The following is a 14,938-nucleotide window of genomic DNA, read 5'->3' on the forward strand; positions in this document are numbered from 1 at the left end:
CTCTCTTGGGCAAGAGTGAGCAAGATTGGCCTTCCATCTGATGAGGAAAGAGCCAATGGATGGGCTCCACCCCATAGAATGCTATCACCATGAAATAATGGAATTTCTTTTGCAATACAGCATGCACTTCATCATATGTCAGGGGTTGATTCTGTACTGTGTAATGTAATTGCCTTTGTCAGAATTCCTTGTATCAACAAACACACACCTTGGCAAAACTTTAGGGATAATGAAAAGCAATGTCCAACAGAATGATCCTTTTGAGATATATCTTACTGGATTCTTTAAAGAGACATTTTGAAGAAGAGTGGAGAATGGTCTTACAAAGTAGTTCTGGAAGAATCCCATGGTGAAGCAGGTTTCCTCGGAGGAGATGATTATCTTCTCAGTGGTGAAATGGGCATGAGCTGAAGTAGGGACCTCTGAAGCACTTTGCAGCACCTCGGCAATCCAGAAATGAAAAATTTAATCTGTAGGCAAGCATTTTCTGAAAGTGAGAGTAAGGTGTGTACACTTACCATAATGCCCCTGTAAGCTTCATATAATACCAGGTTGAAGTGATGGGGGAAGGGAAAACAGACACCAGAGTTGGGAGAGGACAGAGGGACAGCTCTATTGTGAATGACAGGTCAAGCTTGGAACCAGAGGGGATGATGTTATCTGGAAAACAAATCCATTTAGTTCTTCCACTCCACCTTCAATCAGTGTTAAAGATGATTACCACAAAAGCCCCTAGGCCCATGTACCTGCAATTTGGCAAGCTTCTTACCCCGAGGCACCTCTTTCAGGTCTTTAATTTTTTAGACTAATTGACCACAAAACACAAGGGGAGATTAAGTGCTTCACATCCTAAAACTGTAATGGTTCCCTTTGCAGGAAACTGCTATGGCTCTGCTTCTGAAATTCAGCAGAATTCCCTCAGAAGGAATGGCTAAATTTTGATTATTATTGCCCCAAATATTTAAAACAGGTATATATATACATATATATACCTATTGAAAACAATGGACCCAGGTTAGCTATGTTCATTAATTTGAACAGATGTACTCGAGTAGCACTAACACTGGCCACAACCTATTAGAAACAATCAGACATAGTTGAAATATCAATCAATACATCACTCAATATCAATCCACACAACATTGTAGACAGCAGTGGGTTACATCCAGCTAAGTCCTACTCAGAGTAAAACTCACTGAAATTAATGGTCTTAATGCACTACTTAATTAATTAAGTGCTTCAGGGGAAGGGCTGCTCTCTGTTGAGGGCAAGGCCATGAGAACCACTGCTGAAAGTGGCTGTAACTTGAAGAACTGTGGTTTGTTTCCACTTAGATCCTCTTCAGAGCAGAGCCATTGAAATCAAAGGAATTCTGTTAGCCATGTCCATTGATTTCAATGGGTCTACCCTGAGTAGGATTTAGCTGGAAACAACCCTGTAACTCAGGGGTGAGGAACTTTTGATCCCCCTCTTTGATGTTGCTGGACAATAACTCCCATCATCCCCAGCAAGCATGGCCAATGGTCAGGGATGATGGTATTTGCAGTTCAGCAACTTCCAGAAGTCCAAGGTTTATCCACACCTGCTGTAACTTGAAAAACATATGCCTAATTTCCCCTCCTCCCTTCCATTCTTTTTTCCTTGTGTGCTATGTCTCTTTAGATGACAAAGGGCAAAGACTGTATTAGAAATGATTTTTTGGCAAGCCTCACTGAGAGTCTTATGGACAAAAGTACAGGGTGTAAATGCAGGATATAAATGAATGAATCAAGAATAAGTAGCAGGTTATATGAAGGAATCTAAGTTACCCATGTCCATTCACTTGAAAGGGTCTACTGTGTGCAGGATTAGCATTAGATACCAACATGTGTTACTTAAAAAATAAATAAAAAACCTCTCTTTTTAAAAAGCAATTGTATTAATGTAGGGCGTGTGTGTACCACAAATGAACTGAACGTTGAATACACTCAGAAACAGTTTATTGTGGAAAAACAGAAATGAAAACAGAAATTTGGAGGAATCCTAATACATCGGCTTCAGTTTAGGAGAAACCGGTTATTCTTACCTTTGACATCTGAGAAGATGGGGGGTGGAGAGAGAAGGAGAAAATGTGAGATTAGGATCCCGTCTCTTTTCCCTTTTTCATTTAGAGAAAAGGCGAGTCAGAGACGACGTGATAGAAATGTATAAAATTGTGAATGGCATGGAGAGAGTGGATAGAGAAATGATTTTCTCCCTTTCTCTTAACATCCGAGCTCATGGGCATCCAATGAAGCTGAATGTTGGAAGATTCAGGACAGATGAAGGAAAGACCTTCTTCACACAGCGTATAGTTAAAACTATGGGTGGCCACCAACTTGGAAGATCAAACAAATGCATAGAGGATAAGGCTATCAACGGCTACTAGCCCTGATGGCTACGCTCTGCCTCCATACCTTCATCCCAAAGGGATCTCAGGGTGGTGGTTTGCAGCTCCGCATAAGTTAGAATGCATTTCAACATGTTCACAATAAAGCAGAGCTGAAAACTATAAATTAAATTTCTTGACTCTTACTCGTACCCTCACAGCACTCTAACTCTCCTGTAGCAGTGTCGATATGTTTGGCACCAGGTGTGTCCATATTCCAGAGAGGTTTTTGGGGGGATGGGGTCTTCTGCATCATCAAGGACCATCAAACATTTAGCCCTGTGAATCAACTAGCTGTTGTAGACACATGGATTAATTAGACATGCTTTTAAGAAACAGAGTGAGGAAACACTGCTCCGATCACCTTCTCCATGATTTGCCTTTAAGGAATCCAGTAAGACATCACTCAAAAGGATGCCTTTCTTTATCCCAAAGGTTTCCCAATGTTGGTTGATATATTGGTTTCTGACAAAAGGCAATTACATTATGCAGTACAGAATCGGGCCCTGGATGTGATGAGCTACCTGCCATGTTGCAAAAGTCATTCCATTATTTCCTGGTGATGATTTTCCACGGGGTGAGGCCCATCTATTGAAGCTTTGCTCATCACATGGGAGGCCTATGTCACTCACTCTTGCCCAAGAGAGGAATTTCATTTCCAGAAGGAAAGGAAAGAGACCATATAAAAGGTCTCACACTTTGGGGATCCAAACATAACACCTGCAGTCTTCCCTTCTGCACATTTCCCTGTTGACGTTTTGGGTAAGTCTGGAGATACTGTCTGTTTTGTGGATTGTGCTTGGGGTTGGTTGGAACTTTGCTTTTTTAAGATGGGTGGGGATGACCTAGGTTTTCAAATTAGATTCCTTTGAAAGCAATCTATGCACAACATTTTTAAGTGAAAAGCGTTGGCAAGGCATTGGCAAACTAAGAGTTCAAAGAATCGTGTGTAAGATAGGGATGGGATCCATTGGCTGGTACCAGTTCGAAAACGTTCCATTGAGCAACAGGCCAGTATCTATTCAGGTGTGTTCTTTGTCCACTAACGATGACTTTTACTCATCTGTTTTGGCCTCCCCTGAAGAAATGATATTAATATCGATGAGTTGAAAGGAATTACTGATATTTTGAAAGGATATCTTGAAAAGAAATATCAATAAATGAAAGGAAAATATTGTTTTTAATATCAATATTTCAGAGGTGGATTTTTTTTAAAAAAAAACTCTTTTTAAATATAGGCCCAGAAAATTGCTACATAAAAATTTGATCAACAACAAAAGATATTAAGCAAATTAATGGAAACTTCAGTACCAAATCCAAATTGGGCCAAAGTCTAGCACATCCCTAATGCATGAGTTGAGTTCTCATGCAGGAAATAAATCTAGCCAACCCCTTTGACCAACAAGGAAAAAAATAGGATATTCTTAAAAAAAGATATTGGGGAAGGACCATAGCTCAGTGGCAGAACTTCTGCTTTGCATGCAGAAGGTCTCATGGCCTCATTTTCCTATCTGAATCCCTGGAGAGGCACTACCACCGTAAATGAAAGCGAGCAGGGTGGACCTGTGGTCTGACTCAGTCTGAGGCCGCTTCCTGTGTTCCCAGACTAACCCTGTGGTTCTCTTGGCTAACCCTGAAGACACCAGAACTCAATGTCTTATACACTCTCTTAAAGAGAGTAGAGAACATTGTCATGAAAGCCCAGAGCTCCATGAATCTAGATCACTTGCTTTTCAGGATGAGGGCAGAATGAAAGAGCAACAATGGGGCTAGTAGTTTCCTCTGATTCTTGCATTCAGTGTGGGGGTGCAGTGATTATGCAACAACTAAGAAAACAGAAAGCTGCCTTCTACTGAGGCCACTTGTCCCTGCAGCTCATTATTGTCTGCACTGACTGGCAGCAGCTCTCCAGGGTTTCAGGCAGTACAGGGGACATTCCCAACCCTACCTGGAGATGCTAGATGGTCCAACAGTTTGATTCAGTATAAGGCCTCATCAACATCACACATTCAAAGCAGTATTATATTTATTTAATTAATCAATTTGTATCCCACCCTTCCTCCCAGCAGGAGCCCAGGGCGGCAACCACAGGCATGGCTCCCTCCAAAGAATCCTGGGAACTTTCATTTGTGACAGGTGCTGAGAGTTAAGAGACCCTTCACAGAGCTATGGTTCCCAGAATGGTTTAACAGGGAGTCCTTTCCAGGTGACTCTGGGAACTGTAACTCTGTGAAGGGAGCAGGGGTCTCCTAACAACTTTCAGCACCCGTAGCAAAGGACAGCTCCCAAGAATCTTTGGGGGAAAGTCATGGCTGTTTGAAGCAATATAATAGCATTTATAATGTATGTCGTGGGTGTGGCCTGAATCCGCTTCCTAAGCGACACATTTAAACATCTTCCAGAGTACCTCTGTTGAGAAGGACGACAGTTAAAAGGTTTACCAATGGATTCCATTTGGTAGCACAGACAGAATTTGATAGATGACGCCCCTAAAGGCCATTGTACTGTAAATGGCTCACAGTGGAAGATGAAGCCATAGACACTTACCTTTGGACCTTCCTTGAAGAGATGTTTCTTCCTTTCTTCCAGGACTCTACACTCGACAGATACCAAGATGTGCTCCCGTAACGACAGAGGATGCCACAACGTTCCCCGGGACAACTCCTGCCACAGGGGTGGAAGTTCCTGCCAGGACCAAGGCTCTTGCACAAAGCCCGTTCCGGGTTGCCAACAGCAACCTCCCGTGGTGTGCCCCCCTCCCGTGGTGTGTCCTCCACCTCTATGCAAGCAGGAGCCTCCTGTGTTGTGCCCACCTCCTGTGATTTGCCCACCACCTTGCCAGCAGCAGCAGCAGGTCAAGCAACCCACCCAGTGGCCACCCCAGCAGCAGAAGTAGAGAAGACACGACTCCTGAGGAAGACGTGCTTGGCAGCTGAAGGGCAACATGCTCAGTTCTGAGTCATCTCTGGCTGAAAGAAAGGAAAAGTGAACCTGCTGTGTGTCTTTCTCCCTGCATAATAATGGAGCAGATATCTTCTCTGGCTGGTGCTCAATTCCCAATGCCTTTTATCCTGCTTGATACATAATTTGTGAAAATGTTACCAATTTGTGGCTTTGGCCCTTGTATGGGCAACAGGAATCATTAAAACTGTGTATTTAAATTTCACCTGGAGCACTGTTATATTTGTGTATTTGTGGCTTAATGACTTGGCATCATGAAAACCCTAAACTCTTTCTCGTTTTGTTGTAAAGGGGCAGGGGAATGGTCAGGGGTGATAGGAGTTGTTGTTCAGCAACATCCGGGAGGGCTGATCTAGGAGACACATTCTCCTCAAGGCAACCGCCCAGGAGGCACATGTGTTGTGGTGGGCAGAGCCAGAGGCAAAAGTGGGCGGAGCAATGGAGGCAATACTTAACCTTGTACATTCCAGACATGCAAAATGCAAAGCCGTCTGGACCCACACCAGGGATGGGAGAGAATTTTGATTCAGTTGGCGTTTAAAGCTAAATCTATCACATTCGCACTTTCCGAAACAATATGAGAACCGAAACATCTGAATTTTGTGATGCAGTTTTCCAACCGAAGAATGCATACAATAATGCATGCATTTCGGGAAAGTGTGCGTTACAAGGAAAGCATCAGTGAAAATAACATGCAAGAATGCATTCTGTGAGGAGAAAATGCTTACCAAAAGGGGTGCCTCGGTCAAAACAGACTACAAAAAAATGTGGTTCTTAGAAGAAGTGCATATTAAAATGTTGAGGAATTTTCATAAGGATTTTTTAAAATAAATAAGTACATCCGCAAATGGCTGCAGAAATTTAGGGAACTGGATTTAAGGCTGGGAAAACAACAAGCCGAGAGAACCAAAACTGGCCGATCCATCCATCCCTAAACCACCCAACCATTCTCTCCAAGAGACAGACAGACAGACAGACAGACATTCTTGTAAATAAGATGCCATGACCTCAGGAGGGCTAGTTGGAAAACAGTCAAAACAGGACAGATTGTCCCATTGTTCAATGTTAAACAGGCATTGCCTCAATAGGTCTTTCCCTGTGCTATTGTGGTTACTAAGTTACACAATGCCCAATCACTGAGATCTTTGGGGGAGCCCCTGTCTGTGCCTCCCGATGGCTCAGACATATGACTCGTATCCAGCAGGAGCACCCTGAACAAACTACAATTCCCAGGATTCTTTGGGGGGAAGCCATGACTAAGTGGCATAATGGGGAAGGGCTGTAGCTGAGAGGCGGAGCATCTGCCTTGCATGCACAGGAACATAGGAAGTTGTCATATACTGAATCAGACCAGTAGTCCACCCAGCTCACCTTTGTCTGCACTGACTGGCAGTGGCAATCCCCAGCTCCACATCAAGATGCTGGGGATTGAACCTGGTGCTGTTGCACTCAGTTCCTGCTTGCGGGCTTCCCATTGGGGCATCTGGTTGGCCACTGTGAGAAAAGGATGTTGGACTTGATGGGCCACTGGTCTGATCCACCAGGCTCTTTCTTTCTTATGCAACTTCAGCATTCCAAGCAGATGATCTACCACTAAGAAGGTCCAAAGTTCATTCCCCATCATCTCCAGGGAGTGCTGGGAGAGACTCCCTGACGGAAACTCTGGGAAGATGCTGCCAGTCAGTGTCGACAATACTGAGCTAGATAGACCAATGGTCTGACTCAGCATAAGGCAGCTTTCTGTACTCCTATATCACTGCTTTTAAGCATATAGTACAGATAGGACCAAAGTTAATCCCCCAAATCCGTTGATTCAAGGGACAATCAAAATCAAACTCATTTATGTTGAACCACCCCCACCCCAAAAAATAAATGTCATGGTGTACCCACATTTGCAACAACATGTGAATGGAATAAATATCTAGAATTGGAAATGAACTGTGGTCTCACCATCCAACCGCATATCGTAAGGATGATGTTTTGCTTTTACCTGTATTTCCTGTTAGGCCTGTTAAGAAAATGAATGATGACTGTTTTACTGGTATGAATATCTTCCCTGGTTCTGCAAGGTATCCTGGTAGACATGTACCAAACATGTTTATTTTGGAATGCAATTTGTTTTTGTGATGAAATATTGCATTGGGGGAAAAAATAGCCCTGACTGTGTGGATGTGAATGCTAATACAGCTCATTATCTCCATGCTGCAGGATGACAGGGTTGAGGCTGAGAGAGAGAGAAAGAGAATGGCTTAGGACTAAGACTAAGGATGGGCAAGAAATTTGATTTGGTTCACATTTAAATCCAAATTTAACAAATCCTCCCTTTCCGAAACGACATGAGAACCGAAACACAGCCATCCCTCAAAATGTGCACACATCCAAATTTTGTGATGCAGTTCTTCAATGAAGCAATGTTTGCACAAATGCCTATATTAGGGGAATGTGGTTGAGTGGAAGGGTTGTGTGAAGGGCAATCTGCTGTAGACCACCTTGAGCATCCTTTGATTGATAAGGCGGGGTATAAATCTTCAAAATAAGTAAATAACAACATTTTGTATTTCACCTTATACCTTTTGTGTGCCATCCTGGGATTCTTCTGGGAGCAAGGACAGGATATCAATCAATCAATCAATCAACCAACCAACCAATCAATCAATCAATCAATCAATCAATTGATATGACCGTATTAATGAAAATAACATACAAAATGCATTACATTAGGAGAAATTCCTTTCAAAAATGTGCACATTAGTCAAAACTGCATACAAAAATGTGTTTAGTAGGAGAACTTCACACTACAATATTGGAGAACTTTCATAAGGATTTTTTTTTTAATTAAATCAATCACAAATTGCTGTAGAAATGTGGAGATCTGAATTTAAATTTGGAAAAAAGAAGAAATGATGAGAACCATTGCTGGCAGATCCTTCCATCCCTACTTAGGACAGTCCTGAAGTGGAGTCTAATTTTAATATTGCAGGTTTGGGAGTCAGGCTGAAAGAGAAGCACACAGCAACCGTGCAACATGGTCCAATGTTAATATTGCAGGCTGGAGATGAGGCTGGTTTGGATCTCCAGCCAAAAGTCTCTCATACAAAACATTCCTGGAGCTGCACTTGCGAAACTCAGTGCCCTTAAATTAGCCACCCGGATTGTTCTCAACCCAAATCCAGTACCCAGGTACATACAGAAGTCCCATTCTCTGTTGACTTGCATTCTGAAGTATTTGCTTCTTTAAATGTCTAATTTTTTAAAAAAAAAAAACCCTCCACATCTTAACATTGCAATGGAAAAATAAAGCCCAGCCTGGTTGCGAGCAATAACTATTTATCATATTGTGTATGTTTGAGCTTTAATGGAGGGGTTGCGTTAAGGGAAATCTGCTGTGAACCACCTTGAACATCCTTTGATTGATAAGGTGGGGGTATAAATCTTCAAAATAAATAAATAACATTTTGTGTTTTCTCTCATTTTATCTTACAGCACACTGCTTTGATACCTTTCTGCTGTGAAACAGTTTCTAAATCTGAAAAAAAAATATTTTAACAGAATTTGTATCGTGCTTGATTACGATAAAACCTCAAAGTGGTTCGCAACGATATTAAAATTATCCACAAAAAAAACAGTTTTAAACAGTCATTTGAAACATTTAAAAGATAACTACAACGAACTATAAATTAAAAAGAGATTAAAACTCATCAACACCTACTGGATAGGGCTGCCTAAACAAGAATGTTTTAAGCAGGTGCCGAAATTATAGCAAAGGCATCTGCCTGATATCAATAGGCAGGGAGTTCCAAAGTGTTGGCCATTCATTCATTGGCAATCACTCGTGGCCGAGTAAGATTGTCTTCCAAGATAAGGTCTTTAATGGTGGGTCCATAAGAGACTGTGGAGGCCAATTCTGGATACACACAGCCTCCCACAGTGAGGACATAGGTTTCCAGATGGAAGATGGTCACGATGAGGATTTGTTTGATGTGCCTTCCGCTTAGCTCGTTTGTCCCTTTTGCCTGTACTCGTGCTTCTTCAAAGTCCATAGCACCTTTGATAATGGCTGACCTCCAACTGGGACGCTCATGGGCCAAGGTTTCCCCGTTCTCGATGCTTGTTACATTTTTTTAGATTAGCTTTAGATTAGATTAATGTTGGTGCACCCACACTAAATAAGTGCGACCCAGTCCACTGTTATTTCCGAATATTAACAATAGAATTGTAGAAATGGTTTCATTGCTTTTAGATTCTGCATTTTGTTTGCATTCTGTCTCCTTTTATCTTACTGCACACCACTTTGATTGCTTCTAGCTGTGAAGCAGTTGATACATCTGCACAATAACTTAGCAAATAAACTAACAAATTAACTAAGGGGGGTGATCTGAGGAAGGTGCCAACAAAGCAATCGCAGTTGTGAGCTATCTGGCAGCATGCCTCTGGCTTGCGACCTTTGCTAGGATTGGCATGTGATAGATGCTATTTTAATTCCCTGCAGTGCAATCCTTGCCCACTCACACCTTTTCATCACACGCTGCTTAGGTGTGTCCAGACACTTCATCACACAAAGCAGCTGAGTCTATGGGCAGCCTGATGACTTTGCTTAATTGGAGCCTTGAGTAGATTTCTCCTGTCAACATGTCACCAATCCCAGATATTTCATGTCCTTTGGAATGTTTTCCTATTAATATCAGGCAGGCACCTTTGTGGTACTGTTTGTGGCTGTAGCTATTTGTTTAAGTGAGCCTACTGTCATGAGTTGACCTTACAAAGCCCTCAGAGCTTTTCCTGTCCTCCGGATTCACCAGGCAGACCTGTAGCTTTCTATAACCATAAAGGTAGGGACGATGAAGCTTTTCTGGTGGGTAGGCCAGGTGCTTGTCTCCCCAACCTTGCCAGGCCAAACTCAATAAGTAGGCAGCGCCACCCACCTGTCAGTCACTTGGTGCCACTATGATATGAGGTGATGTTGTGCTTCAAAGCCCCGATTGTTGGGACTTCAAAGAGCAGCACAGAGCTGTTTGAAAGCCCTTTAGCAAACAGTACTGCTCTGCTCTTTGAACCTCTGAGAACCTGAGTAATTTGGGCATGGTTTGGGGGAGGCCAAATGGGGGCACATGGCAGGCCAAGTTTGGCCCATGGGCCGGAGACTCCACATGCCTGCCATATAGAATTAAAACTCCTTCTCATCATGGATACTGGTTCTGGCTCACTCCTAAACTTTGTCTACTCTTCATGTGCTGGTCCTTCTCTCAGGCCACATCCACATCATACATCTATTCCACTTCAGTCAGTCTTGCCTTTCACCCAAAGAATCCTGGGAAGTGTAGTTTGTTCAGGATGCTGAGAGTTGGTTGGAGACCCCTGTTCCCCTCACAGAGATACAGTTCCCAGAGTTTTCTGGGAAGAGTGACTGACTTAAACCACTGTGGGAACTGCAGCTCTATGATAAGAACAGGAGTCTTTTATTACTCCAATTTTACAGCACATTCCAGAAAAATCTGACATTTTTTACTTTGCACATTTACGGGCCGATATAAATCCACAGGTTACGGCAAAAGTGGCTCATTTGTGTGCTGTCGCCCTAGAATGCTAGAAATCGAGTCAAATGATATTGCATAGGAATCTAGTAAGGTATAATCTTGGGTTTTGGGTGGTTAAACACACAGGTTTCTAGTTCTGTATACTAATTATATTCTCTTATTCAGTGCTGGTTTCATGGATTCTGTATGGTTCTGATTTTTATTCATGATGCGTAGGTATTGGTCTGTGACCGAAATAAGATTTTACTTACTAGTCCTATAGAATGTCTGTTCTGCACTTGTGAGAAATCAAACTTCTAGTGCGGCTCCGCCTACACTTTGGAATATCCTGCCTATTGATATCAGACAGGCATCTCCATTGTACTGTTTCCAATTCATAGCTAAAAATTGTTTTGTGATCCAATCTCCCCCCTCTCCCTGATTAAAGCTCTACCTATTTCCACACTGAATTGTCATCTCTGCCCTTCCTTCCCATGCTATGTTGATGGAAAGTTGTGCAATGCAAAGCCACCACTTCCCAGAAAAGAAATCATCAATGCTGCTGTTCAAGTGTTGAAGGTGGCATCTGGACTTTAATTATGTTGTCACTGACATCCTGAGGACAAATGACATACACGATGAGATACCCATCAAAGGAGATGACTCAGAAGGATCGAGATGAGTGATTAAAGAATTAAGAGTCTGCCTTGTTTTGTAAAGATGTGGAACATCATGACTGGGTATTAGATGGAGAAGAGGGCTTGACAGATGTTATATAAAGCTATCCCACTGTGTTAATCGCCATTCAGCTGACTCCAACCACAAAACTACCTTCTCAGGGTTTTACGGTAAGCCTTTGCCCCTTGCTTTTCTTTCTCTTTGGTAACAATTCAGCCAGATATATTTCTTGCAAATAGGTGCTGTTCGAAGTCGGTTTACTTTTCTTCCCTCAGTAGGAAGAACATTTACTTGGAAAGACATTTAGTGGAGTCAAAGGAACTCCGTTTGTTGATCAACCAAAATGATCAAGGGGATGGAGTCTCCCCTATGTGAGGAAAGATTGCAATGTAGGGGGCTTAGAGAACAGGCGAGTAAGAGGAGAGATGATCAAGGCGTATAAAATGATGCATGGGGTGGATAAAGTGGATAGGAAGACTTTTTTCCTCCCTCTCTCATAACACTAGAACTCGTGGACATCCAATGAAGGTGAATGTTGTGAGATTCTGGTCTGCAAAAAGAAGGCCTTCACACAGCACAGAGTTAAACTATGGAACTCGCTCCCACAAGAGGCAATGATGCCCACCAACTTGAACGGCTTTAAAAGAGGATTAGACAAATCCATGGAGGATCAGGCTATCAATGGCTATTAGCCACAATGGCTACGTCTACTTCCACTGTAGGAAGGGGTATAGCTCTGAATACCATTCGCTGGGATCTACAGGAGGGGAGAGTTCTGCTGTTGCACTCAGGTCCTGCTTGCAGGCTTCCCAGATTCAGGACAAATGAAAGAAAGTCCTTCACAGAGCACAGAGTTAAACTATGGAATTTGGTCCCACAACAGGCAATGATGCCCACCAACTTGAAGATTCAACAAATACATGAAGAATAAGGCTATCACTGGCTACTAGCCATGATGGCTATGTTCTTATCTCCATAGTCAGAGGTCATATGCCTCTGAATTAGGGATGGAATTGTCTCCTTTTATACATTTCATTTTTAAGTGTGGCCCCCTGGTGGTCATTAAATATCTGATTCCTTTTTCCTCAAATGTCTTTTCATTTTTCCAATCTCTGTTTTCCCCCCGTCTTTGGAGAAAATTATCAATATTATAATCACTATTTATTCATGAGTCTCCAGTGGTATCAATCTTTATTCTGAACTCTGTAATGATTGCCTGCTTACATTTCTTTTCAAGTGCACTGCAGAGCAGATTAAGGCAGATAGTCAAGTCAGTGACTTCCCCCTGCTGCTTACAATCAATACCTCATTTCCACCTGCTGCTGTCTGTCAGTTACAACCAACACTTCATTGATATCAGTGAAAGGGAATATACATTCAAAGTAATTTAACAAAAGTATCACTCTATCAATGATTTTAAAGCAATTTCTTAAAAAAAACAAATTGGGGAAAAAAGAAGATGAATAAGAAACCAGGCATGGAGAGTTGCTACTTCAAAACTCTCTGCAAAGATAGAGAATAAGATAGAGAAGAAATAATAATGAATTCAATGGCAAATCTGATTATTGCTACTCTGAATCCCAGTTGCTGGGAATCACAAGTGGGGAGAGTTACACTCAGGTCCTGCTTGAGGGCTTCCCATTGGGTCATCTGAGTGGCCACTGTGAGAACGGGATGATGGATTAGATGGTCCATTGGCCTGATCCAGCCGGCTCTTCACACATTCTTAAATATAACAATCTGGGGTATAGCTTGGTTAGGTGAGAGTGTAAGGCTCTCCTTTGATAGAGAGTTGTCTTTCTTAGGCTACGGATGGGGAAGAAATTCATTCAGATCACAATCTGGTGTGAACCTACCTAACTGGCACTTCCCAAACCAATAGACAAACTGAAACACAGCTCTCCTTCTGCTTCCATTCTTCTCCAGATTTTGCAATGTAGTTTTTTAATTTTAAAAAAATGGAGATAAAAAAGACTTACCTTGAATTGTTGTAAAGATCATGAATTCGATAATGCATGAGAACACTTGAAAGTGCTCTACAGAGCTGTTCATTATAAATGTATCTCAATTCTCCAGTCCTTATGAAGACAAAATGGCACCTTCGGAAAGAGGGTGTTTCTTGGGGCATTTTCAAGGGTTGCAATAAAATAAAATAAAACTGTGGTGGGGATACCCAGATTGGAAGGAGGGAGAACTCCAAACACCAATGAGGACTGAATATCTTTAGTGGGTACAGAATTCTGACTAATTTTTTTTTGGAGGAGGTGGAAAACTTGAAAGGGGGGGTACAAGAATTCATATATTAGGGGGAGTGTATATAAAAATGTATATATTGTTGAAAATAATGTACAAAGAATCATTATGTGAGAAAATATTGCATACAAACATTTGTGTGGATTTTTTATTTAAACAAAATAAAAAGCTAACTGATACAGACATGGGTTGACCTGGTATTAAAACATCTTCCTTGCTTCCTTGTAGGAATTCCCAGCCCTAAGAAGAAAAATGTGCTCCCGTCAGGAACAAGGATGCTGTGGTACTCCACTCAAGCCTTCATGCCACAGTGGCGGAAATTCCTGTCACAGTGGCAGAAGTTCCTGTTACTGTGGTGGGAGTTCCTGTCATGGATCAGGAACTTCCTGTCGCTGGGGTGGGAGTTGCTGTCATGGGTCAGAAACTTTCTGCCACTGCCATGAGAGTTCCTGCCACAGTGGGCAATCTTCCTGTTGCAGGCCCAGGGTCGAGTTCTGTCACAATGTGAGGCCACTCCCTCAGATCCAAGTGCCTCTCTCCCCACCTGCTGTCATTTACCCCCCTTGTACCCACCAGCAGGTGAAGCAACCTTGCCAATTCCTACCTCAGAAGTGAAGGCAAGAAGGACAGATTGTTCTCATCTTGAAAATAATGCATTTCAGGATGCCAACAAGGCTCAGTTCTATACCTTGCAACTCCGGTGTCTCTGACATTGCCCTGATCTGTTACCTCGAGGTTTGCCAGAGGCGTTCTCCAATCAACCCTTTGTTCTCCAAGGCTGCCGCTTAGAAATACCATCTGGGGTCTCCTCTCCATAGCTGCTGATCTGATGTTCTCCAAATTTTTTCTTTGGCTGAAACCTAAATCATTAAAATGAGAATTCACAAGAAGTTTTTCCCCCTGGTGTTTCTTTCTACAGCTTTAGAAACCTATGTCCTATAACAAGAAGGGCATCGGCTTGATGTAGAGCATCTGCTTTTAATGTAGAAGGTCCTAGACTCAATACCCAGCATCTCCAGGTAGGTCTGGGAGAGTCCCCTGCCTGAAACTCTGGAGAGCCACTGCCAATCAGTGTAGGCAATCCAGAGCTAGATGAACCAGTGGTCTGACTCAGCAGAAGGCAGCT

General features: G+C 42.4%; 1 long non-coding RNA gene across 1 annotated transcript; it reads left to right on the top strand.

The window, feature by feature from the left end:
• Positions 1-11,615: 11,615 nt before the first annotated feature.
• Positions 11,616-14,702, top strand: LOC133374956 (uncharacterized). Its single transcript, XR_009760028.1, has 2 exons — positions 11,616-11,729; positions 14,041-14,702. It is a non-coding gene; the product is annotated as an uncharacterized LOC133374956 (long non-coding RNA).
• Positions 14,703-14,938: the final 236 nt, after the last annotated feature.

Source organism: Rhineura floridana, chromosome 22 (assembly GCF_030035675.1).
Source record: "Rhineura floridana isolate rRhiFlo1 chromosome 22, rRhiFlo1.hap2, whole genome shotgun sequence".
Classification (NCBI taxonomy): domain Eukaryota; kingdom Metazoa; phylum Chordata; class Lepidosauria; order Squamata; family Rhineuridae; genus Rhineura; species Rhineura floridana.